General features: G+C 36.9%; 1 protein-coding gene across 2 annotated transcripts in view; it reads left to right on the top strand.

Annotated features, from left to right (window-relative positions):
- Window positions 1–15148, top strand: part of RAB2A (RAB2A, member RAS oncogene family) — a 95997-nt gene that overhangs the window by 69296 nt on the left and 11553 nt on the right. The window lies entirely within an intron of this gene.

The following is a 15148-nucleotide window of genomic DNA, read 5'->3' as shown; positions in this document are numbered from 1 at the left end:
GAAGATGCTAATAATATAATAATAGTAGGGGACCTCAACACTCCACTCACGTCAATCCATAGATCATCCAGACAGAAAATCAAGAAGGAAACAGCAGAATTAAATGAAAAACTAGACCAGTTGGACTTAATAGACATATGTAGAACACTCCATCCAAAAACAGCAGAATACACATTCCTCTCAAATGCACATGGAACATTCTCAAGGATAGACCATATGTTGTGAAACAAGGCAAGCTTCAAAAATTTAAGAAGATTGAAATAATAAGTATCTTTTCCGATCACAACGCTATGAAGCTAGAAATTAATTACAAGAAAAAAAGCTGAGAAAGGGAGAAGAATGTGGAGACTAACCAACATGCTATTGAATAAGCAATGGATCATTGAAGAAATTAAAGGAGAAAGAAAAAAAAAATCTGGAGACAAATGAAACTGAAAACATACCATACCAACTCATACAGGATGCAGCAAAAGGCATATTAAGGGAAATTGATCGCACTACAGGCTCACCTTAACAATGAGAAAAGTCCAATCTAAGCAATCTTAAACTATACCTAACTGAATTAGAAAAAGAACAAACAAAGCCCAAAGTCAGCAGAAGGAGAGAAATAATAAAAATCAGAGCAGAAATAAATGCTATTGAAACAAAAAAGGCAGTAGAAAGGATCAATGAAACAGAGCTGGTTCTCTGAGAAGATAAACAAAATTGACAAAGCCCAGCCAGACGTACAAAGGAAAAAAGAGAGAAAGCTCAGATAAAATTAGAAATGAAAGAGGAGAAATAACGGATACCACAGAAGTATAATGGATTATAACAGTGCTACAAAAAGATATATGCCAACAAAATGGACAATCCAGAGGAAATGGATAAACTCTTAGACTCTTACAACCTCCCAAAGCTGAACCAAGAAGAAATAGATAATCTGAGTAGAGCAATCACAAGTAAAGAGATTGAAGCAGTAATCACAATCATCCCAAAAAATAAAAGCCTAGGACCAGACCACTTCATTGGAGAACTCAACCAAACTTTCAGAGAGGATTTAATATCTGTCCTTCTCAAGCTATTCCCAAACATTAGGGAAGATGGAACACTTCCTAATGCATTCTACAAGGACAACGTCACTCTGATACCAAACCCTGACAAGGACAACACACAAAAGGAAAACTACAGGCCAATATCACTGATGAACATAGATGCAAAAATCCTCAACAAAATATTGGCAACCTGAATACAGCAATACATTAGAAAGATCCTACATTATGATCAAATGGGATTTATACCAGGGACACTGGGATGGTTCAACATCTGCAAATCAATCAGTGTGATACACCACATCAACAAAATGAGAGGTCAAAACCACATGATCATCTCAATAGCTGCAGAGAAAGCATTTGACAAGCTCCAACAGCCATTTATGATAAAAACTCTTAAAATGGGGATAGAAGGAAATTAGCTCAACATAATAAAGGCCATATATGACAAACCCACAGCCAAAATCATACTCAATGGGCAAAAACTGAATGCCATCCCCCTGAGAACAGGAACAAGACAAGGGTGCCCACTCTTACCACTCTTATTCAACATAGTACTGGAGGTTTTGGCCAGAGCAGTTAGGCAAGAGAAAGGAATAAAAGCAATCCAAATAGGGAGTGAAGAAGAGAAACTCTCACTGTTTGCAGACAACATGATCTTATGTATAGAAAACCCTAAAGAATCCATTGGAAAACTGCTAGAAATGATTAACAACAACAATAAAGTGGCAGCGTACAAAATCAACTTAAAAAATTCCATTGCATTTCTGTACTCTAATAATGAACTTAAGAAAGAACTCAAGAATACTATTGCATTTGCAATTGCAACTAAAAGAATAAAGTACCTAGGAATAAATGTAACCAAGGAGGTGAAGGACTTATAAGTTGAAAACTATAAGACATTATTGAAAGAAATAGATGATGACATAAAGAGATGTAAAGAGATTCCATGCACATGGTTTGGAAGAATAAACATAGTTAAAATGTCCATACTACCCAAAGTAATCTACAGATTCAGTACAATCCCAATCAGAATCCCTATTACATTCTTCCTGGAAATAGAACAAGGAATCCTAAAATTCATGTGGGGCAACCAAAGACCCTGAACTGATAAAGCGATCCTGAGAAAAAAGAGCAAAGCTGGAGACATCACAATCCCTGACTTCAAAATGTACTACAAAGCCATAGTGATCAAAACAACATGGTACTGGTACAAAACCAGGCACACAGATCAGTGGAACAGAACTGAAAGTCCAGAAATAAAACCACGTATCTACGGACAGCTGATCTTCAACAGAGGAGCTACGAACATACGATGGAGAAAAGAGAGTCTCTTCAATAAATGGTTTTGGGAAAACTGGACAGCCACATGCAAAAGAATGAAAGTAGACCATTATCTCATGCCATACACAAAAATAAACTCAAAATGAATCAAAGACTTGAAGGTAAGTCCTGAAACCATAAAACTCCTGAAAGATAATACAAGTAGTACACTCTTTGACGTCGGACTTGAAAGGATCTTTTCAAATACCATGTCTTCTCAGACAAGGGAAACAAAAGGAAAAATAAACAAGTGACAGTTCATCAAACTAAAGAGCTTCTGCAAGGCAAAAGAAACTAGGATCAAAACAAAAAGACAACCCACCAATTGGGAGAAAATATTTGCACATCATATATCTGACAAGGGGTTAATCTGCATAATATATAAGGAACTCACACAACTGAACAACGAAAAAACAAACAGCCTGATAAAAAAATGGGCAGAGGATATAAACAGACATTTTTCCAAAGAAGATATACAGATGACCAATAAACTCATGAAAAGATGTTCAACATCACTAATCATCAGGGAAATGCAAATCAAAACTACACTAAGATATCACCTTACACCTGTTAAAGTGGCTGTAATCACTAAGACTGAAAATAACAAAAGGGAACCCACATACACTACTGGTGGGAATGCAAACTGGTGCAGCCACTATGGAAAACAGTATGGAGATTCATCAAAAAACTAAAAATAGAACTACTATATGACCCACCTATCCCACTACTGGGTATCTACCCAAACAACTTGAAATCAAGAATCCAAAGTAACATATGTACCCCTATGCAGCACTGTTCACAACAGCCAAGACACGGAAACAATCCAAGTGCCCATTGACCAATGATTGCATAAAGAAGATGTGGTATATATATACAATGGTATACTACTCAGCATAAAAAAGACAAAATCATCCCATTTGCAACAACATGGATGGACCTGGAGGGAATTATGCTAAGTGAAATAAGCCAGACTGAGAAAGACAAATACCACGTGATTTCACTCATATGTCGAGTATAAACAAACACATGGACGAAGAAAACAGTTCAGTGGTTACCAGGGGAAGGGGGATGGGGAGTGGGCACAGGGGGTGAAGGGGGTAACAGTCAAGAAATAATTTACAACTAAAATTTCACAATGATGTAAACTATTATGAACTCAATTTAAAAAATGCAAAAAACAAACCAAATAGAACCAATGAAATTATTAAACTAGACAGTGGAAGTAAGCTAGAATCAATAACAGTCTCCAGCTATGATTGTGGATTTGTCTACTTTCTTTTTCAGTTCTGTTGGTTCCATTATCAATAACAGATAAGTGGAAAAATCTCCAGAGACCTGAAACTAAACGATACACTTCTGAATAATATGTGTCAAGTGAGAAGTCTCAAAGGAAATTTAAAAATATATTTAACTGAATGGAAATGAAAATACAACATCAGAATTTGTAAGAAACAGGTAATGCAATGCAGAAAGGGAAATTTATAGCATTAAATGTGTACATTAGAAAAGAAGAAAAGTCTCAAATGAGTTCCCACCTGAAGAACCCGAAGCAAAATAAATCCAAAGCAAACTGAAGGAAGGAAATAATAAAGATAAGAGCAGCAATCGGTGAAATTGAAAACAGGAAAAAAACAATAGGGAAAATCAGTGGTGGAAAAAACTGGGTTTTTTTAAAGGTCAATAAAATTGACAAACATCGAGCAAGACTGACAAAAAAGCAAAGAGAGAAGGCAAAAATTACCATTATCAGGAACAAAACAGAAGATACAACTACAGATCCTACAGACATCAAAGGAATAATGCATAAATATGATAAATTAGATGAAGTGGACAAAAAATACAAACCTAAAGAACACAAACTACCATATCACCTAATGTGAAAGAGTATTTGAATAACCTTGACTATTGAGGAAATTTAATTAATAATTTTTAAATTCCCCAAAAATGAAGTCTCTAGGCCCAGATGGTTTCACTGGAGAATTCTACCAGACATTTAAAGAATAAACACCAGTTCTGTACAATCTTTTCCAGAAAATATAAGAGATGGAACATTTCCCTATTTATCTTATGAAGCTGTTATTACCCTGGTACCAAAATGAAAGAAAGTACAAAAAAAGAAAAGTACAATGGGATAGCTCTTTGTTGATAGATAAGCTAAAATTCTCAACAAAATGTCAGCAAATAGAATTTCAGCAATATATGAAATCATATACATGTACATATATGGGATGTATTCCAGGGATACAAGGCTGGTTCAATATTTAGAAACCAAGTACTATAATCTGTCATTTTAATAGGGTAAAGAAGAAAGATCCACATCATAGCAGTGAACACAGAAAAATCATGTGACAAAATTCAATACCCATACATGTTTAAAAACTTTGAAAATAATAGGAATTGTGGAGGACTTTTTTAGCTTGTTAGAGAGCATCTACAAAGGGGCTGGCCTGGTAGCATAGCAGTTAAGTTCACACACCCTGCTTTGGCGGCCCAGGGTTCACCGGTTTGGATCCTGGGCATGGACCTAGGACCACTTATCAAGCCATGCTGTGGCAGGCATCCCACATATAAAATAGAGGAAGATGGGCATGGATCTTAGCTCAGGGCCGATCTTCCTCAGGAGAAAGAGGAGTATTGACAGTGGCTGTTAGCTCAGGGTCAGTCTTCCTCAAAATATAATAATGATAATAAATAAAGAGCATCTACAAGAAAACCTCCAGCTAACATTATACTTAATGGTGAAAGGCTAAATGCGTTCGATCAGGAACGAGGCAAGGATGTTTTCTCTCACCGTTATTCAACGTGTTGGTGGAAGTTCCAGCAATTGCAATAAAGCAAGAAAAGGAAATAATGGCACACAAATCATAAAGGAAGAAATTAAGCTTTTCATTTGTGGATGACGTGATTGTCTCTGTAGGAAATCCCAAGGAATTTATCAAAAAAAAACCCATCTGGATCTAGTAAGTGAGTTTAAGCAAGGTTACAGGATACAAGACAAATATATTAAAATCTTTATATTTCTAGGTACTAGCAATGAACACCAAAACTTGAAATACAGTACCATCTATAATTAACACAAAATAAAATGAAACACCTAGGTATAAATCTAAAAGTACAGGACACGTATGCTGAAAACTACAAAAAGCTGATGAAAGAAGTTAAGGAACATCTAAATAAATGGAGAGACATACTATGTTCATTGTTTGGAATACTCAACCTATTAAAAATGTCACTTCTTCACAAATTGATATACAGGTCTAACTCAATTCCTATCAAAATTCCAGTAAGATTTTTTAGTAGATATCTGGCAATATTGTTATAAAATATATATGGAAAGGCAAAGAAAGTAGAGTAGCTAAAACAACTTTGAAAAAGAATAAAATAGGAGTCATCACTCTGATTTCAAGTCTTATGTAGCTACAAGTCATCAAGACTGTGTGATATTAGTGAAAGGGTAGATACATATATCAGTGGAACAAGAATAGAGAACCTATAAATAGACCCATACAAATATGTCCAGCTGATTTTTAACAAAGGTGCAAAAACAATTCATGCAGGAAGATAGCCATTTCAGTAAATGGTGCTCTATCAGTTGGACATCCATAGGCAAAAAAAAATGAACCTGTCTCACACCTTATACAATAACTAACTCAAACAGATCATGGAGTTAAATGTAAAATGTTAAACTATTTATCTTTTAGGGAAAAAACAGGAGAAAATCTTCAGGATCTGGTACTAAGCATGCTTGTCACTAAAAGTGTGATCTATAAGAGGAAAACTTGATAAATTAGCCTTTAAAATCTTTTGCTCTTTGAATGATCCTGGTAAGAGGATGAAAAGACACCCTACAGACTGGGAGAAAATACTTGGAAAGCAAATATACAGCAAAGGACTAGTATCTAGAATAGAGAATTCTCAGAACTCAATAATAATAAAAACAAACAATCCAATTAGAAAATGGGCAAAAAACATGGGCACACATTTCATCGAAGAGTATGTACAAATGGCAAATAAGCACTTGAAAAGATATTCATTATCACTAGCCATTAGAGAAATGCAAATTAAGACCTCCATGAAATATTTACTGCATGTCTGTCAGAATGGCTAAAATAAAAAATAATGACAACAAATGCTGGCAAGGACGTGGAGAAACTAGATAACTCATACATTGCTAGTGGGAATGTAAAGTGATATAGCCACTTTGCAAAACAGTTTGGCAGTTTCTTTAAAAAACTAGACACGCAGCTACCATATGACCTAGCACTTGCACCCTGGGCATTTATCCCAGAGAAATGAAGACTTATGTTCACACAAAAACCCATACACAGATGTTCACAGCGACTTTATTCATAAATAGCAAAACACCGGGAATAACCCGTATGTCTTTGAACGCATGAATGGTTAGACAAAGAATAGTACATTCACACTGTAGAGTGCTACTCAACAGTAAAACAGGACAGACTATTGATGCAAGCAACAACCTGGGTGAATCTCCAGAAATCTATGCTTAGTGAATAAAATCAATCCCAAAAGGTTGCGTGCTGTGTGATTCTACTTTTATGACTTTCTTGAGATGGCAAAATTAAGAGAAATGCAGAACTGATTGGTCATTGCCAGTGTTAAGGAGGGTTTCAGGGTAAAAGGGGCATGGATGTGGTTTTAAAAAGACAACTTGAGGGATCCTTATGGTAATGGAAATGTTCTGTATCCTCTTTCAGTATTTTGATTGTAACAAGGTACTCTGCATTTCCATGGTATCACTATTGGGGGAAACTAGGTAAATGATGAACAGGATCTCTCTGTATTCTCTTACCTGCATGTGAATCTATAATTATCTCAAAAAGTTTGATCAAAACACAATAATAATAACCACATACAAACAACTTAAACTAATTAAATTTAACCCATTCTTTAAGATTCCAGTGGCAATTAAAAAAAATTAAAATTTAGGGGCTGGCCCTGTGGCCTAGTGGTTAAGTTTGGTGCTCTCCACTTCGGCGGCCCAGGTTCAGTTCCTGGGCAGAGACATACATCTCTCATTGGCAGCCATGCTGTGGCAGCAACCCACATGTAAAAAATAGATGAAGATTGGCACAGATGTTAGCTCGGGGCAGATCTTCTTCAAGCAAGAAGAAGAAGAAGAAGAAGAAGAAGAAGAATGGCAACAGATTAGCCCAAAGCGAATCTTCCTCAGCAAAAACAAATAAATAAAAACACATAAATAAAAATTAAGGATTAAGAAGCTTCACAATTGTGCTATAATAAAATAGTAACATGAGAATATAGAATATAGTTATAAACGCTTATATGGTATTTTTTGAATTCATGAAGAACATGGAATTTCTTTTTCAAATTGTTAAGTAATTTTTTGTTAAGTATGGCTCTTTCATGAGTCTCTGTCACATTTCTGCACAGAGAAAATTTTTATACAACAATCAGGTCCCTCCATGCTAAGTGTTAGGTGTCTAGCATATGCCTAACAAATCACAGAGTTACTGTTGAGAGTTTTATTATGCATAGACTTTCTTAAGATTCTCAGAAGTAGCTGAAGATGAAATCATACTAATATTCAGGAAAAAGACAAGTAGACTAGATGGAATAAGAAAGACTTGGTTGGAAGATAATGATGAGTTTTACATTTAGCTAAGCAACTAAGGGAATAACTCTAAAAATGGGCTAAACATGAGATGTTTTGCACTTTAATGTTTAAACTAGTATTTTTTTAAAAACAAAACAAACTGAGTTCATTCATGACCTCTATTCATGTCAGGCTTTTAAATGCAATTAAGTACATCATTAAGTAAACAGCATTTGTATGACAGTACATGTTTATCCATTAGTTTATTTTTCTACATTACCTGTATTAAAACATTTTAGTAGGCTCACAATAAAATTGATGGAACTGCTATTTTAAATCAATTTAAACAGTGTCACTATTTTAAAAAATAAACCCACAGATGCATCATCTGGCTTTAGAAGTTATCACCATTTTGACATTTTGACAATCTTGTTTTATTATGCCCTGTTTTTTAAGCAAAATTCCAGAAATAGTTTTCCTGTAAATATTTCAATAGCAATAATTTTATAAAATATAACCATGATACTATTATTATACCTAACAAACTAGCAGTAATTCCTTAATATTATCTGATATCAAGTCTGAATAGCATCCTTTTCGTTTCATTCAGCAATTAATGTTGGAAAACAAGTACTTTATTTTTTTCTTTGGGGTCTGGGAAGACTAACAGATGGTGTTCTTTCTACTTTGAGAAGGGGAAAGAAGGAGAACTAAGCCGGTATTTATCCAGGCATCTGCCTCGTGATAAGCACTCAACACCAGTTCCTGTGGCAGAAGAGCCGAGACCTCAATGGGAAACTATACAGCTCATAAAATTACAATGTACTGTCCCCAGGATTTAAGCAAGAGTTAGCCTGCTAGAATTAGGTCTGAGGAGGAATCATGATGAAGTACAAGAGATCAGTATGTTAGTTTTACAGGTTCCATGGATTCTTGATAGTGACATAGACTTGGGGTTGGAGAAAATAGGAATTAATTTCAGAGAAGTTTGCTCTAAGTGCTGAACCTTATGTTTTTGCTTTCTAAGGACGTGGATTTGCTTAATTATGCCATCCTCCATGGGAGAGGCAGTTTAGCACAGTGGTTAGAAATCTGGCTATGGGCCCTGATAGGAGTTTACCCTCAGCTTGCTGCCTGAACTTGGAGGAGCCTCCTTTGGGAGAGCTGATCGATGAGGAGTTAAAAGAGTAAGGTATCGTAATGATGCATCCTGATCGTCTAGTGAGATGCTGGTCGGTGTTTGGGCAGTTCACAGAAGGTCATTGTTCTCTTTTTGTATAATCTGTTGAGAATTTCACAATTCCTAACCAATCCTTGGCTCTTGTGTGTAGAGAAGAAGTTGGAGGACCCCTGTATTAAAAAAAACTCTCTTAAAAGCCATTTTTTAGATATAAGTTGTTTAAGATAATTATGTTAAAAGATAGAATAATTTATATGAATGCCAGTGTCCTGATTATGGACCATCTGACTAAGGGTTCCTTTTAGAGATTTAAAACTGCATGATTTTTCATTAAGGTTAAACCTAACTGGTATGTTGATGATTCTTTTCTGTTTAGAGAATCGTTTCCTTTGGCTCTTGTGCCGTAGTCTGTTTTTATATTTTAACCAAGATCTAGTGACTGTATACAAGTAGAGACCATGAAGTTTAACTGTTGTATTTCCGTGTAAGAGACTGGATAATTTGTAGCATAAGATAACACCATTTTTCTACCATTAGTTGAGTTGTTGCTGGAAATAGGTTTGCTGTTAACCTGTGGATCTACTGATTTACTCAGCTTAATGATTTCATCCATGAAGAAACTATTGAAGGGAAGAAGAGTCCAAGTGATGTTAGAGAAAAATGCACAGGATAACTCCCACAACAAAGAATTACATAGCCTAAAATGTCAGTAGTATCAAGGTTGAGACATACTGAGCTGGGATAATAGGATACAATTAAAATCAACGAAGTGAAGCATCAACAACTTAGCATAATACATGAGTCCTCTTTATTCATTTAGTAGTAGGTGAGATGGTGTATGATTTTGATCTTAAAAACTTATGACTCCACTTCTATTTCATGGGCTGTCTCTGATCTGTGAATTCTACAGTGAATATCCTCACCGGTTTCAGCATCTTCCTGGTGATGATGACACCTGGATCCAAGTTCATTATATTCCTAAACCATACTGACCTCCTTCTCCTTTCCACTGCAGGCACCCACCAACACCCTTCAGCAGTGCTCTACTTATAATGTCCTGAACTTTCTGTTTTTCTTTAACTATAGCCTCTGATGCGCCAACTGTTCTTCTCTCACCTGAATTTATGCTGCTGATCTTTAACTGGCATCATAAGTAAAAAATGGCACCCAAGACTGTACTTTCAAATTCTTGTGGTTTTTTTTCAAATGATTTTCTGAAGAGCATAAAAATAAAATGGTACCCTAGTCCGCCTAAACTAGATATTACTTACAGTGGTAAGAATTTCTCAGATAAAATCTACCATTTAGTAAGATACAGTTTTATATTTATAAAATCATATATAATGTTAATACCACACACACATACACATACATTTATTGTATACACACAAATACAGAAAGCTTTCTCCATATAAACCCTCTCTGTATTAGCGGACTACTATGGTATGCAAGTATTATGTTTTAAGTATATTTGTTTCCAAACTATAAGTTATTGTTTCCAAGTTGCAAGTTATAATAAGGGAATTTACCCTCCTATGAAGTGGATTTTAAGCATTTCATACAACTTGGGATGGCTCCAAACATGCTGTTGTCATTTATCCTTTTTCTTATTCACGGAGGAAGTACACCCATAACTGTGATAGAAGTACACTCCAGAGTTCATCTCCTAAATGTCAATGAAATCAAAAAGCCAGTTTCAACCAAAATATTCTTGTCTCTGTGCTATCTCCATAGTAATAGGAGACCAGAACTCATTCTTTACATTTTCAATTCCCATTACTGATTTTTTAAATGTAATATTTGGATGCTAAACACATATTTGAGAGCATAGCATATAGGGGGAAAAAACCCATCTATTTAGTTGCCTGTCATTTATTCAAGTAATATTTATGCTGAACGTGCAGAGCATTTGTAGTGTCATCACATTTTATATTAGGAAAAGGAAGTTTGGTCTGTTTTACCTCTGGTTGACAAAAAAGAAAACAATTATTTTGACCTCCATTTTACTAAAGATTCTGCTGATGAGGAAATAAGAATTGACTATGTGACCTGCAATAAATATTTTTGAATATTAGTTTTGACTTCCATTTTCAACTGAGACTTGAAGGTCACTGAAGACCCCAAGATATCATGTCTGTGTGGTTAACTATCCTGGCTCTCCATCGGATACACGCCTCCTCAGCTGCCACCCTCTGGCAGTTTATTCCAGAACCACAACTTTGTTTAGTGTCCTACTCAGCAGGGTTCCAGGAAGATCTGTCCTCTGTGGTCTGTCCTGTGACAGACTGAGGACTTGGTATGAAGATTAAGAGGCGCTCACTCTCCTCTCACTGAAATTGGTGATCTCAGTTGCTCACATGTGGTATCAGCATTTAGAAGAGTGTCTCGTAAGTGGAAAATTTCTTTCAGAAGTATTTTCGAACATGTCAAGTACCTGAAATAATAATGCTGTCGTATATTCGTATGGGACTTTGTCAGAGTTCTTTTACATAGATTATCCCCATTTTCCAGATGTTTCAGTTTTCCATCCGTTTCCCTTTGTATTGTGCACACAGTAGAGAATAGCAGTACTGAAGATTATTCTGTCCTTTGAGAAGCATTAATTAAAATGATCACTTCTGCATAGGGTTCTGTGGTCAAATAAGTTTAGGAGGAGCTGGAGTATATCCTGCTTTTAGAAAAACAGAATTCACAATAGTATATTAGTTTCTCAGAACCCACTGTTAAGAAACTTGTCGACTTTTATTTAGGCCGAGAGGTTTCCAAGTATGATTGAGTCATTTCCCCAAAAAATGCAATTCAGGGTGGGGTGTATGTAACATCTGAAGGATTGATGTCTCTCTTACTTTGCTTTTTCTCTTACTTCATGGTAACATATAGGTTGCAGTGGGGAGTGTGGAGACTACTTGCTTCTTAAGCTTAGGATATCTCCTAAAAATTTTTTTTCTTTCCAGATCGATTGTATTTAGAACAGTGCTTCTCAAATATTAATGTGCACTCACGTCTCCTAGGAATCCTGTTAAAATGCAGATTCTTCTTTGGCAGGTCTGAGATGTGGCCTGAAAGTCTGCATCTGAAACCAGCTCTTAAGTGATGTCGGTGCTGCTGATCCTGGGCTCACTCTGAGGAGTATAAAGGCTGTGAAGGCCGGTCAGCTCTGTCACCCAACAGAAGAATCTGGCAGAACGCTGTCCTTTCCCGTCTCCTCAGAGACAGTATTCCTTTAAACCTTCTCATCATCTTTGTTTTCTCCTCTACTGATTCTTGACTCTCAGCCTGTAATAATCAAGTTTCAACCATCTTGAAAATAAAAATCTGTCATTCCCAGTTCTCCTGGATATGTTCTCTTCTAGCTTCTAGTAATATCTAGCTCCATTTCCTTTTCACACCTCAGCTCATAGTCCAATTCTCCCACATGGCCAGGGTCATCCTGGACCCCCCTAATTGCCTCATCTAACTAATGCTTTTCTGTTCTTCCCTTCAGCCCTCCCTTCGGGTTGTTTGATACTTGGGACTACTCTTCTATAAACTTTGTTTTTCCTTAACTCCATGATACCATTTTTTCCTCTTTCTTTGTGTCTCTCTACTCTTCCCAGACTTCTTTACCAGCTCTTTTTTCCAGGTTGAAATGTCGCCTAAACCCGTGACTTCAGAGACCCTTCTTAGGCTGCGTGTTCAGCCGCACTTTGAGCTCTGCTGCCTGGACAGCTCTGCGTGCGTGGTCCTCCAGCCCTCCCGGTTAACATATCCGGACTGAACTGATAGCACTTTTCCGCTCTAGTCTGTAAATCTTCAATGTCCTGTATCCTCGAGCCTTGCCATTCCCCTGCCCCTTACAGCCATTTGTGCAGTTAGCATGTATCACTTTCCACTTGTCTGGTCATTTCTACCTGTTAAATCTTTCTCCAAGTTCTCTTCCATAATTGTCCCCTGATTGGATTCCCTGTCTTCATTTTTCAGTCCTCTCCACTGTTGCCTGTGAGATCTTTGTAAAAATGAAAATTGAATGTCCCTCTCCAGTTTTATTAAAACCATGTAGTGGTTCCGCACAGCTTCCAAATCAAACTCCTTAGTTTGGAAGACGAATCCCTTTATTTGCCAACCCCCCCACCGCCCCCCCCCCACACACACACACACACAGTGTGCTCTCCATCTTAACCTAAGAGCTCGTCAGCTGGGTAGTGCTCTTTACCCCCATCCACAGCAAGTGTTCTCTGCACTTGAAATGCCCTTTGTTCCTACCTGATCCTTCAAGGATGTAGTCAAGTCTAATACTTCCTCTTGGAATGCTATGACACATGACACACCCTCGTTGCCCCCCTTCACCACCAACCACCACAGATGTGCACACTGTCAGAATGTATATGCTCTCTTCTCTGTATTCATTCCTGTGTCATCCTGGGCATGAATTTATCTTAGTGCGCTCTCCTTACACTTGTTTTTCATGTCGGCTCCCCATAGGGTAGAACTCCTTGAAAACACAGACTGTTTTTTCCATCTCTGCACCCCCAACATGTAGCACAGTTTCTCCCCCACACAGTAGATAACAAATTTTTGAATGATTATATATAAACGAATGGTTACTTCAGCCTTGCTCCTCTTCCTTCAATGTTTAATCAGGTTATGCTTTGGTCCCACTTTTTAACATGTAGATGAGATTCCGTCCTAAACCTTCTTTGCCCTAAGCACTCTAAGACCTGTGAGATTTGTGAAAACCCAGATGAACAGATTGTCTCCTGCTTTGATCAGGAGCTTCCTCCAGTAGATGCCTGGGGTCCATGTGGTTTGAAAAGGTTTTTTTAGACCCAGGAATAACTGTGGCAAAAATTATGGCAGGCCAGGTAGGGGAAGTGCTCCTTCCCAAAAGCCTCATGCCAATTTGTTGAAGATTTCAAGAAGTGATGTATTTCTGTAATTCCTTCCCAATTTTCCTCTCTGTATTTTCCTTCTAAATTCAAATTGATTTTCTTAGAGTTGGACACTGCCAAAATTTATAGTTTTGTATTCCAAGACCTAAAGATGGTTGTGTTGTGAATAATGGTTAAACTTGCCATTTGCCCAAACAGTCGTCACTTTGTCATATATTCTTCTCCATCTCTTAGCCATGTGATGGCTTATTTTTCCCTATATATATCAATTTTACTTAAAATTAGGACTGGAAATTTATGTGAAACCAGAAAAATATATAAACATCAAAAACTTTTGAGGCTTAAGTCTAGTAATTAAAAAATATCTTAAACTCTTGAGAAATCTTAGCTGGAAATTCCTGGCTTAGCTGCTAAAGTACTAAAGATAGAGCCAACATATAGCTGAAAATACAGCCAGCCAACCCCAGAACAAAGTGCAGTGACCTGCCAAGCCCTCTAAACCAACAGGTTTAGTGGGTTTCTGTGTCTGGGGGAAAACATGACTCGATAGGACTTTAGTGACTAAGAAGGCCACCAGTTTCAACGCCCCTTGCTAATATTTGTGTCCTCTCTCAGTACTTGAAAATCTACAGTCTTAATTTGCATAGAGAGGACATCTTACTTGCCTTGGGCTGTGTTTTAAGTGGTGGAACCAGGTGTTTTTATAAAGCTGGAATGTGGCTGTAAACTGAAGGCTTAAATCTGATCTGACCTTATCAGGCTTCCAGGTCCCTTGAGGAGAGCTTAGTTTAATGTATTGCTCTCTTCCACAGATGGGAAGATTTTGCTGACTAGCATTAGTTTCTCCACCCCTTATTTGGCCATCACCCTAGGGAACATCAAGGATGATTCAAACCAAAGTAACTTTGAAAGTTGCCTCCATTTTCTCTACTTCAGGGTAGCTAAACATCACAAAAGAAGATCATGCTGATATATGCATATCACTCACTCAACACACTTGCACATTTGTCTATAGTGTATATCCACATATAGGTGCACAATTATATAGATCACCAACTACCAAGATGCATGTGACTTAAGCATTAGAATTCCATGTGTCTAAAATAAACTCTTCATTCCCTCCTTGAAACCTGATTTTCCTTTTTTATTTATCTCAATTCACAGCATA

Source organism: Equus przewalskii, chromosome 8, assembly GCF_037783145.1.
Source record: "Equus przewalskii isolate Varuska chromosome 8, EquPr2, whole genome shotgun sequence".
Taxonomy (NCBI): domain Eukaryota; kingdom Metazoa; phylum Chordata; class Mammalia; order Perissodactyla; family Equidae; genus Equus; species Equus przewalskii.
The sequence above is the reverse complement of the archived record's forward strand: the minus strand, read 5'-3'. Positions and strand labels throughout refer to the sequence as shown.